This window comes from Epinephelus moara, chromosome 1, assembly GCF_006386435.1.
Source record: "Epinephelus moara isolate mb chromosome 1, YSFRI_EMoa_1.0, whole genome shotgun sequence".
NCBI classification, from domain to species: domain Eukaryota; kingdom Metazoa; phylum Chordata; class Actinopteri; order Perciformes; family Serranidae; genus Epinephelus; species Epinephelus moara.
This window is the reverse complement of record NC_065506.1, coordinates 41,029,649-41,038,222: the sequence shown is the minus strand read 5'-3', so window position 1 is coordinate 41,038,222 and position 8,574 is coordinate 41,029,649.

The following is an 8,574-nucleotide window of genomic DNA, read 5'->3' as shown; positions in this document are numbered from 1 at the left end:
TCTTTTTCTTTTGTCTGTGACAAATAGCTTATATACTTACACTTGTAAACGGTGGGTTCTGCCATAACTGCCACGGACAGTCTAATTGCACAATTAAATACCGACCCGTGCTGGCTCCTTAATTCATTTTCTTCTTCTTTGGTGGTAAATAGACAGCAGCCAACGGTGTTTGAGGTTCATTATCGCCACCGCATGGACATATTTTTCGTGCACCACTGCAATGCATTGTGGGTGATATACAGCTCTGGAGTGACCATCGTTGTTGACNGTTCATTATCGCCACCGCATGGACATATTTTTCGTGCAACACTGTAATGCATTGTGGGTGATATACAGCTCTGGAGTGACCATCGTTGTTGACTCGATCACTCAGCCCTCAAGGGTCGATCTCACCAAGTTCACTTCAGCTGTTTAGAGAAATGGAACAGCCCTTATGATGGCGGCGGGGATTCCCCCGAGGGCAAGTGAGCGAGGGCGACTCAAACTGTTTTTGGAACGCAGCCCCGGTGTTTCCTCCGCAGGCTCCACTTCACTCAGCTGCCTGATAAACCCGCTGCTTCTTCCCACTTCAACCTGAATAACAAACCAGGGCTAGCCCCGGCTCTCTGTTTGGATTCAAACAGAGAGCTGGGGCTTGCTCGGAGGCTAGCGGATGCTAACTGGATGTGCTTCCCTCCAGTCATGCTGCGGCTAACGCTCCGCTAGCCGCTCCCAGCTAGCCCCGGTTTGTTATTCAGGTTAAAGTGGGAAGAAGCAGCGGATCTGTCAGGCAGCTGAGTGAAGTGGAGCCTGAGGAGGAAGCACCGGTTAGCCCCAGTTTCACTACAGGCAGATTCACGGAGTGATCTCTCTCACCGACAAGCTCCGCCGCCGATTCAACATGCTCAATCAGTCGAAAAGTCGCCAACGCCGAAGTGCCGACTAGGGTTGTGCCGATGGGCGATCGCATGTGTGGTGCATGCTGACAAGATCGAGGCTGAGTGAGAGGAGACAGAGGGAGGCTGCTTAGTGAGAGAGCGGAGGGTGGGGGGAGGGGGGGAGATCAACGCCTCCGCCCACTCGACACTAACACGCATGTCGCGGAGCGGTGAACAAACCAAACAACACAATGTCAGGAGAAATTGAAAAGATATGCCGTCTATGTAAATTCAACTTGCTAATTAAGGAGCCATTACATGTTCAAGAGTTTTCTAAAGCTGCTCAAACGCCAAAGAGAGGCTATAAGTGAACGTTTCAGACACACAGGGCAGACTCTACATGGAAGAAGGAGGACGTCCTCTTCTCTACTTGCCAAGGCGACGCGTAATGACCGCGACCCCGCTGATTTCACCAGATGGCGATAGGACGATAGGATATGGACAAGATCGCCCAACTCTAGTGCCAACGGTGCGGGACACACTGCAAAAAATAGGGCGACAGATGCTCACCGACGGCCCGACTTTGGTCGATGGCCGACCGTTGGCTTGGTGTGTCAGGGCCTTTAAAGAAAAAGTAACTTCCATTGAAATAAGATGCCATGCTTTTTTAATGGCTGCAACACTACACTATATAAAATGTATCCGACATGTCTTATGCATCACTTCATACACATTTTCTCAAAATTCAGCCAGACACACAGATACGTTTGGATCATTTGCTCTCCTCTCAAGTTATGAGGAAACTCTCTGGGTTGAAATTGTCTTGCAAGACATCATAGAAATAGCAGCGATGGGGTCACGGGAGGATCTGGNATGCATCACTTCATACACATTTTCTCAAAATTCAGCCAGACACAGATACGTTTGGATCATTTGCTCTTCTCTCAAGTTATGAGGAAACTCTCTGGGTTGAAATTGTCTTGCAAGACATCATAGAAATAGCAGCGATGGGGTCACGGGAGGATCTGGCAGGACTGGAAAGACCTTAGAAGTTTAGTATAAAATAAATGTGATAAATGACTCACAATGCATTAAATGAAAACACATGTTGATAATGGAATTATGCTTGGAGAGGAAAGAGACCCCAATGATTTATGTTTTAATGCATCACTTCACTGTATTATTGCTTCATATGTGTTAATTTTACATGATCTTCAGTGAGGTAGCTGTTATTGATCAAGTCTGGCCTGCAAAGCCAAACAAACAACTTGGTGAGAAAAAAAAAAAGTTAAGTTAGTTAAACAACATCAAATTGAAGCTAATGACAACTCCTGTAATATAATAGACTTCTCAAATCCCATATCTTCAGGGTTTCTGTTATGTGATGATGAATAATTGACAACGAGTTACACGTCTCATGATGTTTTACAGAAAATAGTTAAGACATATAGACGATTTTCATTTGAAAGGATGGTGTGGCGTTGCAAAAGCCTTTTTTTGTGTTTATATGACTTCTCCAAATTGTGGGCACAGTTGCAATATGTTTTAGGTTTATACACAGTATTGCATAGTCTTGCAAAAATAGGACTAAACTTTAGTCCTATGCAGTGACTGTGGGCTGTGACAATAACCGCATCACCGCAATACCGCGGTGAAGAGGTCATCACTGCACAAAAAAAACAAACAAACAAAAAAAAGCTGATTCATCATGGCGGCGGATCTGGTTCCCAAGCCAAATGTTAAAAGAATACTCCGACAATTTGGGAGTTATGCCCTTTCGCTATCATTTTCATATTGAGACAACATGATGGATATCAATTTTGTGTCTGTACGTCCAGTGGCTGGGTCTCAGCGGTTAGCATTGGGGTCAGTACGTCCGGCGCTGTGATGAGGGATACACCGCAAAACCACCCTGGAAACTAAGAATAAAAATGAAAAATACAAAACTACAATAACTCAGATTACAGATTTGCATCCACATTTACAAATCTGATCACATAAATAGGGATTGAGATACAGTTAAGTAACTCTCTGCACACATTTGCAAGTACTTGGGCCACTGCTACAACAGTGGCCCAATTGAATCAGAAGAGCTGCTGTGTGTAATTGTGGTTTGCCAGTGTGCAACATCACTCCTTTTAAAGACTGCAGATGGAACAGATACCTGCTGTCTTCAGATGGCTGTACCGTCCCCAGGGTAAAGAAAAAAGCCTTCAGTACTGTACTAAGGTGTACCAGAGAACATGAGTGTTGATATTTACATGTTGAAAAGAACCTTTCCCAGCACCTATGTAAGCTATTCTAGTGATAGCTGCAAAAAACAGCTAAAAACTTGGGGATTTTTGCAGATCTTTTTGTCCCCAAAGTGGGTGCCTATGGTAATAGGTATAGTCATCAAAACTATTCACGAGATGTAAATATTTACGAGGTGAAGACAACTCCTGCTCCTGATTACTGTGAAGCCACTGCAGTTAGTAAGTTAAACATTGCTCTAACTCTGTTTAACTCTGTATACTGGAAACGTCACTCGAACTCTCTATACTGGAATGCTACAATCTGAGCCTTATTTTTCTTTTGGTCGACTTGAACTTTTATTTTTTGTTTGTTTGTTTGTTTGTTTACTTTATTCTCTAGGATCTTGACTTTATTGACTCGATAGCCCATTTCCTCTCGTATGGAGGAGGGTGGAAGCGACATATGGCTGTCACTCACTCCCGCTTGTGCACAGGACATTATGGTGATTGTTTGTTTCTATGTTATTTGTTTGTTTACTTGTTTGCTTGTCTGTTTGTGTGTGATCCCAGCAAAATCAATTAGCCATCTCTTACATGGGTTGCAATGAGTTTATTTTTGATGGGGAGGATGTGAAGCAGTGCATAAATCTAGATGCTCATATAAACTGTAAAACGTATCTACCAGAGCAAGTAAAATGTTTAAACAATAAGAACACACTTTCTGTTTTTCATTTGAATATCCGAAGCCTAAGTAAACATCATGATGAGCTAGTTGCTCTCCTTTCCACCATGGAATGCAGTTTTGATGTCATCGGTTGTACAGAAACCTGGTTGAACGACAAGTCATACATTGACATCCTAAATCATGACGGCTATAGACTATTTAATAGAGATAGACTTAGTAGAACTGGAGGTGGCGTGTGTCTCTATGTGTCCACTAGACTACATGTGACTCTTTGTGATGATGTTGACATAGATGATAACTACTCTGAATCCCTTTTTGTTGAAATAACTGCCAGCAATGGAAAGAAATTCATTGTAGGTGTAATTTATCGACCACCAGATGCTGATCTGGATATTTTCATGACAAAACTAGAGGAAATTTTGTATCGTTTCAACTCTAAAAATAAAAACTGCTTTCTTTTGGGAGACTACAATGTAGATCTTTCCAAAGAAGATACAGCTAAAAATGACTTCATGAACGCACTACATTCCTCCTCCTTCTTCCCCACCATTAATACTTTTACAAGAATTACTCACTCAACTAAATCTATCATAGACAACATCATCACAAACATTAGGAGCCCTAAACTGGAGTCTGGAGTAGTACTCTCTGATATTTCTGACCATTTTCCCATTGTATTTTTTCATACTTTGTCTGGCAGGCCCTCGCTTCCACGGTGTAAACTACAAACTAGAGTGATCAGTGAGATTGCTTTGCAACGTCTTGGCGAGGAACTGCAGACTAAAACATGGAATAATGTTTATATGTGTACAAATGCCAGTACTGCATATGATACTTTATCACAAGAGATTACAAACTCTATCAATCAATCAATCAATTTTATTTATAAAGCCCAAAAGCGAAGGCTTAAAACTACTAGCCTAAGTGTTGTGTGTTATGGTCCACAGATGTGGAACCAGCTTGATGCTCACCTCAAAACCGCTCGATCTCTCTCCATCTTCAAGAGGAAATTAAAAACTGAACTACTGTCTGTGTATCTATAATTTGCTTTGAAAATGTCGACTGGGATCAATGTCCTGTTTTTGTTTTGTTTAGGTTTGTCTGTAATGTACTAACTGTTTTGTGTATCCTATGTTGTGTTGTTTTTGCCCCTTGTTGTTATATGTTAAATGTCCTGGGCCCCCTCCCAATAAGCTTTAAGTAGCTTCTATGGGGTGCCCCTTATCACATGTCGTGGGGCATACTTTGGTATACCCTGATGCTGTGTGTGCAACTGTACCTTTTGTTGACGTGTGAATAAACATAAAAAAAAAACAACAAAAAAAAAACATTTGACACACACTCCATGTCATTTAAAAACATGATTCATGTTCATCAACAACTGTGAGCTACATTAAAAATCAATGACAGACAGAAGATGAAATTATCTGCATAACATACTTACTTATGCATATAAAAGGGTTTAAAAAGTAATTATAAACACACAAAATACCCACTTTTAAAGAACAGTGTGTAAGATATAGGGGGAATTGCTGGTGTGAGGCGGTGAGGACTGCAGATTGCAACGTGCTACAACTTCTCCTTTCTAGAATTTGTTCAGGAGGTTTTTACTGGCAGCCGAATTATCCACAGAGGTCTCCTCCTCTCCAAAACAAATGGACCGGGTGATTTAAGCCAGTAAAAACACTGAATACAGCAGTTTCACATTACAAATCAGTGTTTCTCTGACACTGTTTGGCATGTCACTTAGCTCCTGCAAATGTGTGCTCACCTTTTTTTCCTTTTATAACTTAAGATCCAGATGTGCAGGTTTTTAACGGGAGCCGAATTATCCGCAGAGGTCTCTCAGATGTGATTTAGGGTGCTTTCACACCTCACCTGTTTGGTTTGGCTGAAATGAAAGCAGGTCTGTTTGTGGACCAGACACTAAACTGAGACCACTTGAAAAGGTGGGTCTCTAGCATGCCATTGATTTGCAGTTTGATGACAGCCTACTAATAATGCTCACAATCAGTTATTTCTCTCTGAGCTCTTTGTGACACCAAAGAACATAAACACTTTAGAAGCATTGAAGTGCTGCTGCATAAACTTCTGTCAGTCACCAGAGTTTGATTCCCCCACGTGGATCCTGACAATGCAGGATTACAAATGCCAAAACTTTCCAATCAACAAGATACCTGTCAGTCGAAAGAACCTCATGTTTACTCCTCTTGGTTTGTTTGTAAAAGGTCAGTATGAAGAGGAACCGAACTAGAAATAAAATGCAAAAATTTGTCATTTTTCCTCCTGGTTGGGACCAGATGAACCGGACTACAGGTATGAAAGCACCCTTGGAATGGTAAAAACACTGAATAAATCAATTTCATATTAAGAAAACTTCCAAAGCTGCTTGTTGCAGAGGGACTTTGTGTACTATGGTTTTCAATACGAAAATGCGAATGTCCCTATCTAGAGCCAGTGTTTTCTTTGTACTTTCTGGGCTACTGTAGAAACATGGCCGTGCAACATGGCGATCTCAGTAGACGATATAAAAGGTATCGAAAACATAACAGTTCTTTTTTCAGATGATTACACACTAAAGAAAATATTATATTTAATTTCTGCCAATATCTTCCCCTAAATCCTGCATACTGGACCTTTTAATATTTGAATTATAAAACTGTTTCAGTTTTATGTTGTCGGCTAGTTTATGTCATCTTTTATTATTATTAGATTTTATTTGATATGGACATCGCAATTATATTGGACAAACCAGATGCACTGCTTGAGTGTTTTTGTCCATAGGAGGCTTTTGCGGTCAGTCCATCAGTTCTCTTGAATTTTTGTAATCCAGGCTGCTGCAACAACTTCTCATCACCATGACCAAGGTATTTCCAGATAGAGGTACTGTGGCTTTGTCTTGTGACATGTCTGTTGATGTAAGACCTTGTGAGGAAAATATTGCATGTTTTTCTCCGTAAAACTGACATACTGATTTCTTGTCTCGGTTGGGCAACGCTGAACTTATCATGTCTTAAATGATGATGTGAATATTTATTTATTTTTTTAATATACTTTATTAATCCCCCAGAGGGGAAATTCAAGTTTTCACTCCGTTGTCATTAACACACAGGTCCGAAATACACACACATGCACAAACAGGACCTATACATGCACAAAGTGGAGAGATGTCAGAGTGAGGGGGCTGCCTTGGTCAGGCGCCCTGGGCAGTTGGGGGGTTCAGTGCCTTGCTCAAGAGCACCCGGCATTGCCCAGGAGGTGAACTGGCACCTCTCCAGCCGCCAGTCCACGCTCCACATTTGGTCCGGGCGGGGACTTGAACCGGCGACCCTCCGGTTCCCAACCCGGGTCCCTATGGACTGAGCTACTGCCTCCCCAAATACAGAAGTTGTAGAGCATTAGATTTATTAACAGGCCGAAGAAGAAAGATTTCATAAGTCAGAGGATGCATTGATGGATTTAGGAACCGTTTAGGAGGGCAAAATTCCACTTGTCTTTCAAAAAGAACAAAAGATAGCAGTAGGCTGTGCAGAGTGCTCCATAGAGCTCACTTTATCAGTGCTAAGCTGGCTAAAATTTTCCCAGGCCGGAGTAATGCCTGTTACAGATGCAGTCAATCCCCAGCTGACCATCTACACATGTTCTAGACTTGCCCGAGGTTGAACAAATTTTGGTCTGATGTATTTGGAACCATTGATCAGGCTTTCAACACAAAAATAGACCCTAATCCTTTGTTTGCCCTATTCGGCCTTCCCCCAGCTGAGAATATGCTCACTACTATATGCCGTGTCATTTCCTTTATCACTTTACTAGCCAGACGCTGTATCCTTCTCAAATGGAAACATGCCTCCCCCCAACGCATGACCAATGGATGCGTGATGTCTTGCGATGCCTTCAGTTAGAAAAGCTACGATTCTCATTGAAAGGATCTCTGAAATCCTTTCAGACTACTTGTTGTGGTTTCTTCTTCCTGCACGCCTAAGTCTTGCAGGGTATGTTTTTGCACTACTCAATTCATTCCTATTTATTAACCTTTGATTTAATATTATTTATTTAGTCACTTTATTATTTGTGGCCCAGACATACCTAGGAGTGAGGGCTGGGGGTGGGTTGTTAAAAGGTAAAAAGCAAAAAAGAGAGAATGTAAACAAGGTTCGAAGTAAAGACAGAGCGTACATTTTTTCCTTTTATTTTGATCTCATTTTATTTTCTCTTTTAACAGAGGCTCATTGACAATTTTCAGTCTTCATTAGGGTCCGGGCAGCTAAGCTGCCGGGGCACTATTGTAATCCTAGGTATTCTTCCTCTTTCTTCTTCTGAGGAAATCATACTTCCCATGGGTGAAAACTCACCAAACTTTGCACAAAGGTCCAGTCTCATGCCAGATATCCTCAGCTGTAAACTCAAGCCAATAGTCCTGATGGTGGCGCTACAGCAAGCGTCTAAAGTTCAAAACTTTGATAATTCATAACAAATCAACCGTGCTACAACTTCACAACTTTCATCAAACTGTAGCCCCAATACTGAAGAAACTTTTGTACATTTAAACCTATTAAAAATTATGAAGTTCACTCTGTTTTTTTCAAAAACTGTAAAACTTCTTAAACCTATCTCCTCCCACAGTTTTTGCTCAATTGACACCAAACTTGCTACAGAGCATCTTCAGACTGTCCTACAAAAACTACCTTTCTCAGATTTTTAATTTTTAAAAAATTTAGCCGACAGTGCATCAAAATGTTTGACTGTAAAGGGTACTGTAAACATATACATGCAAATTCTTGCTAAATAAATCTTCAAT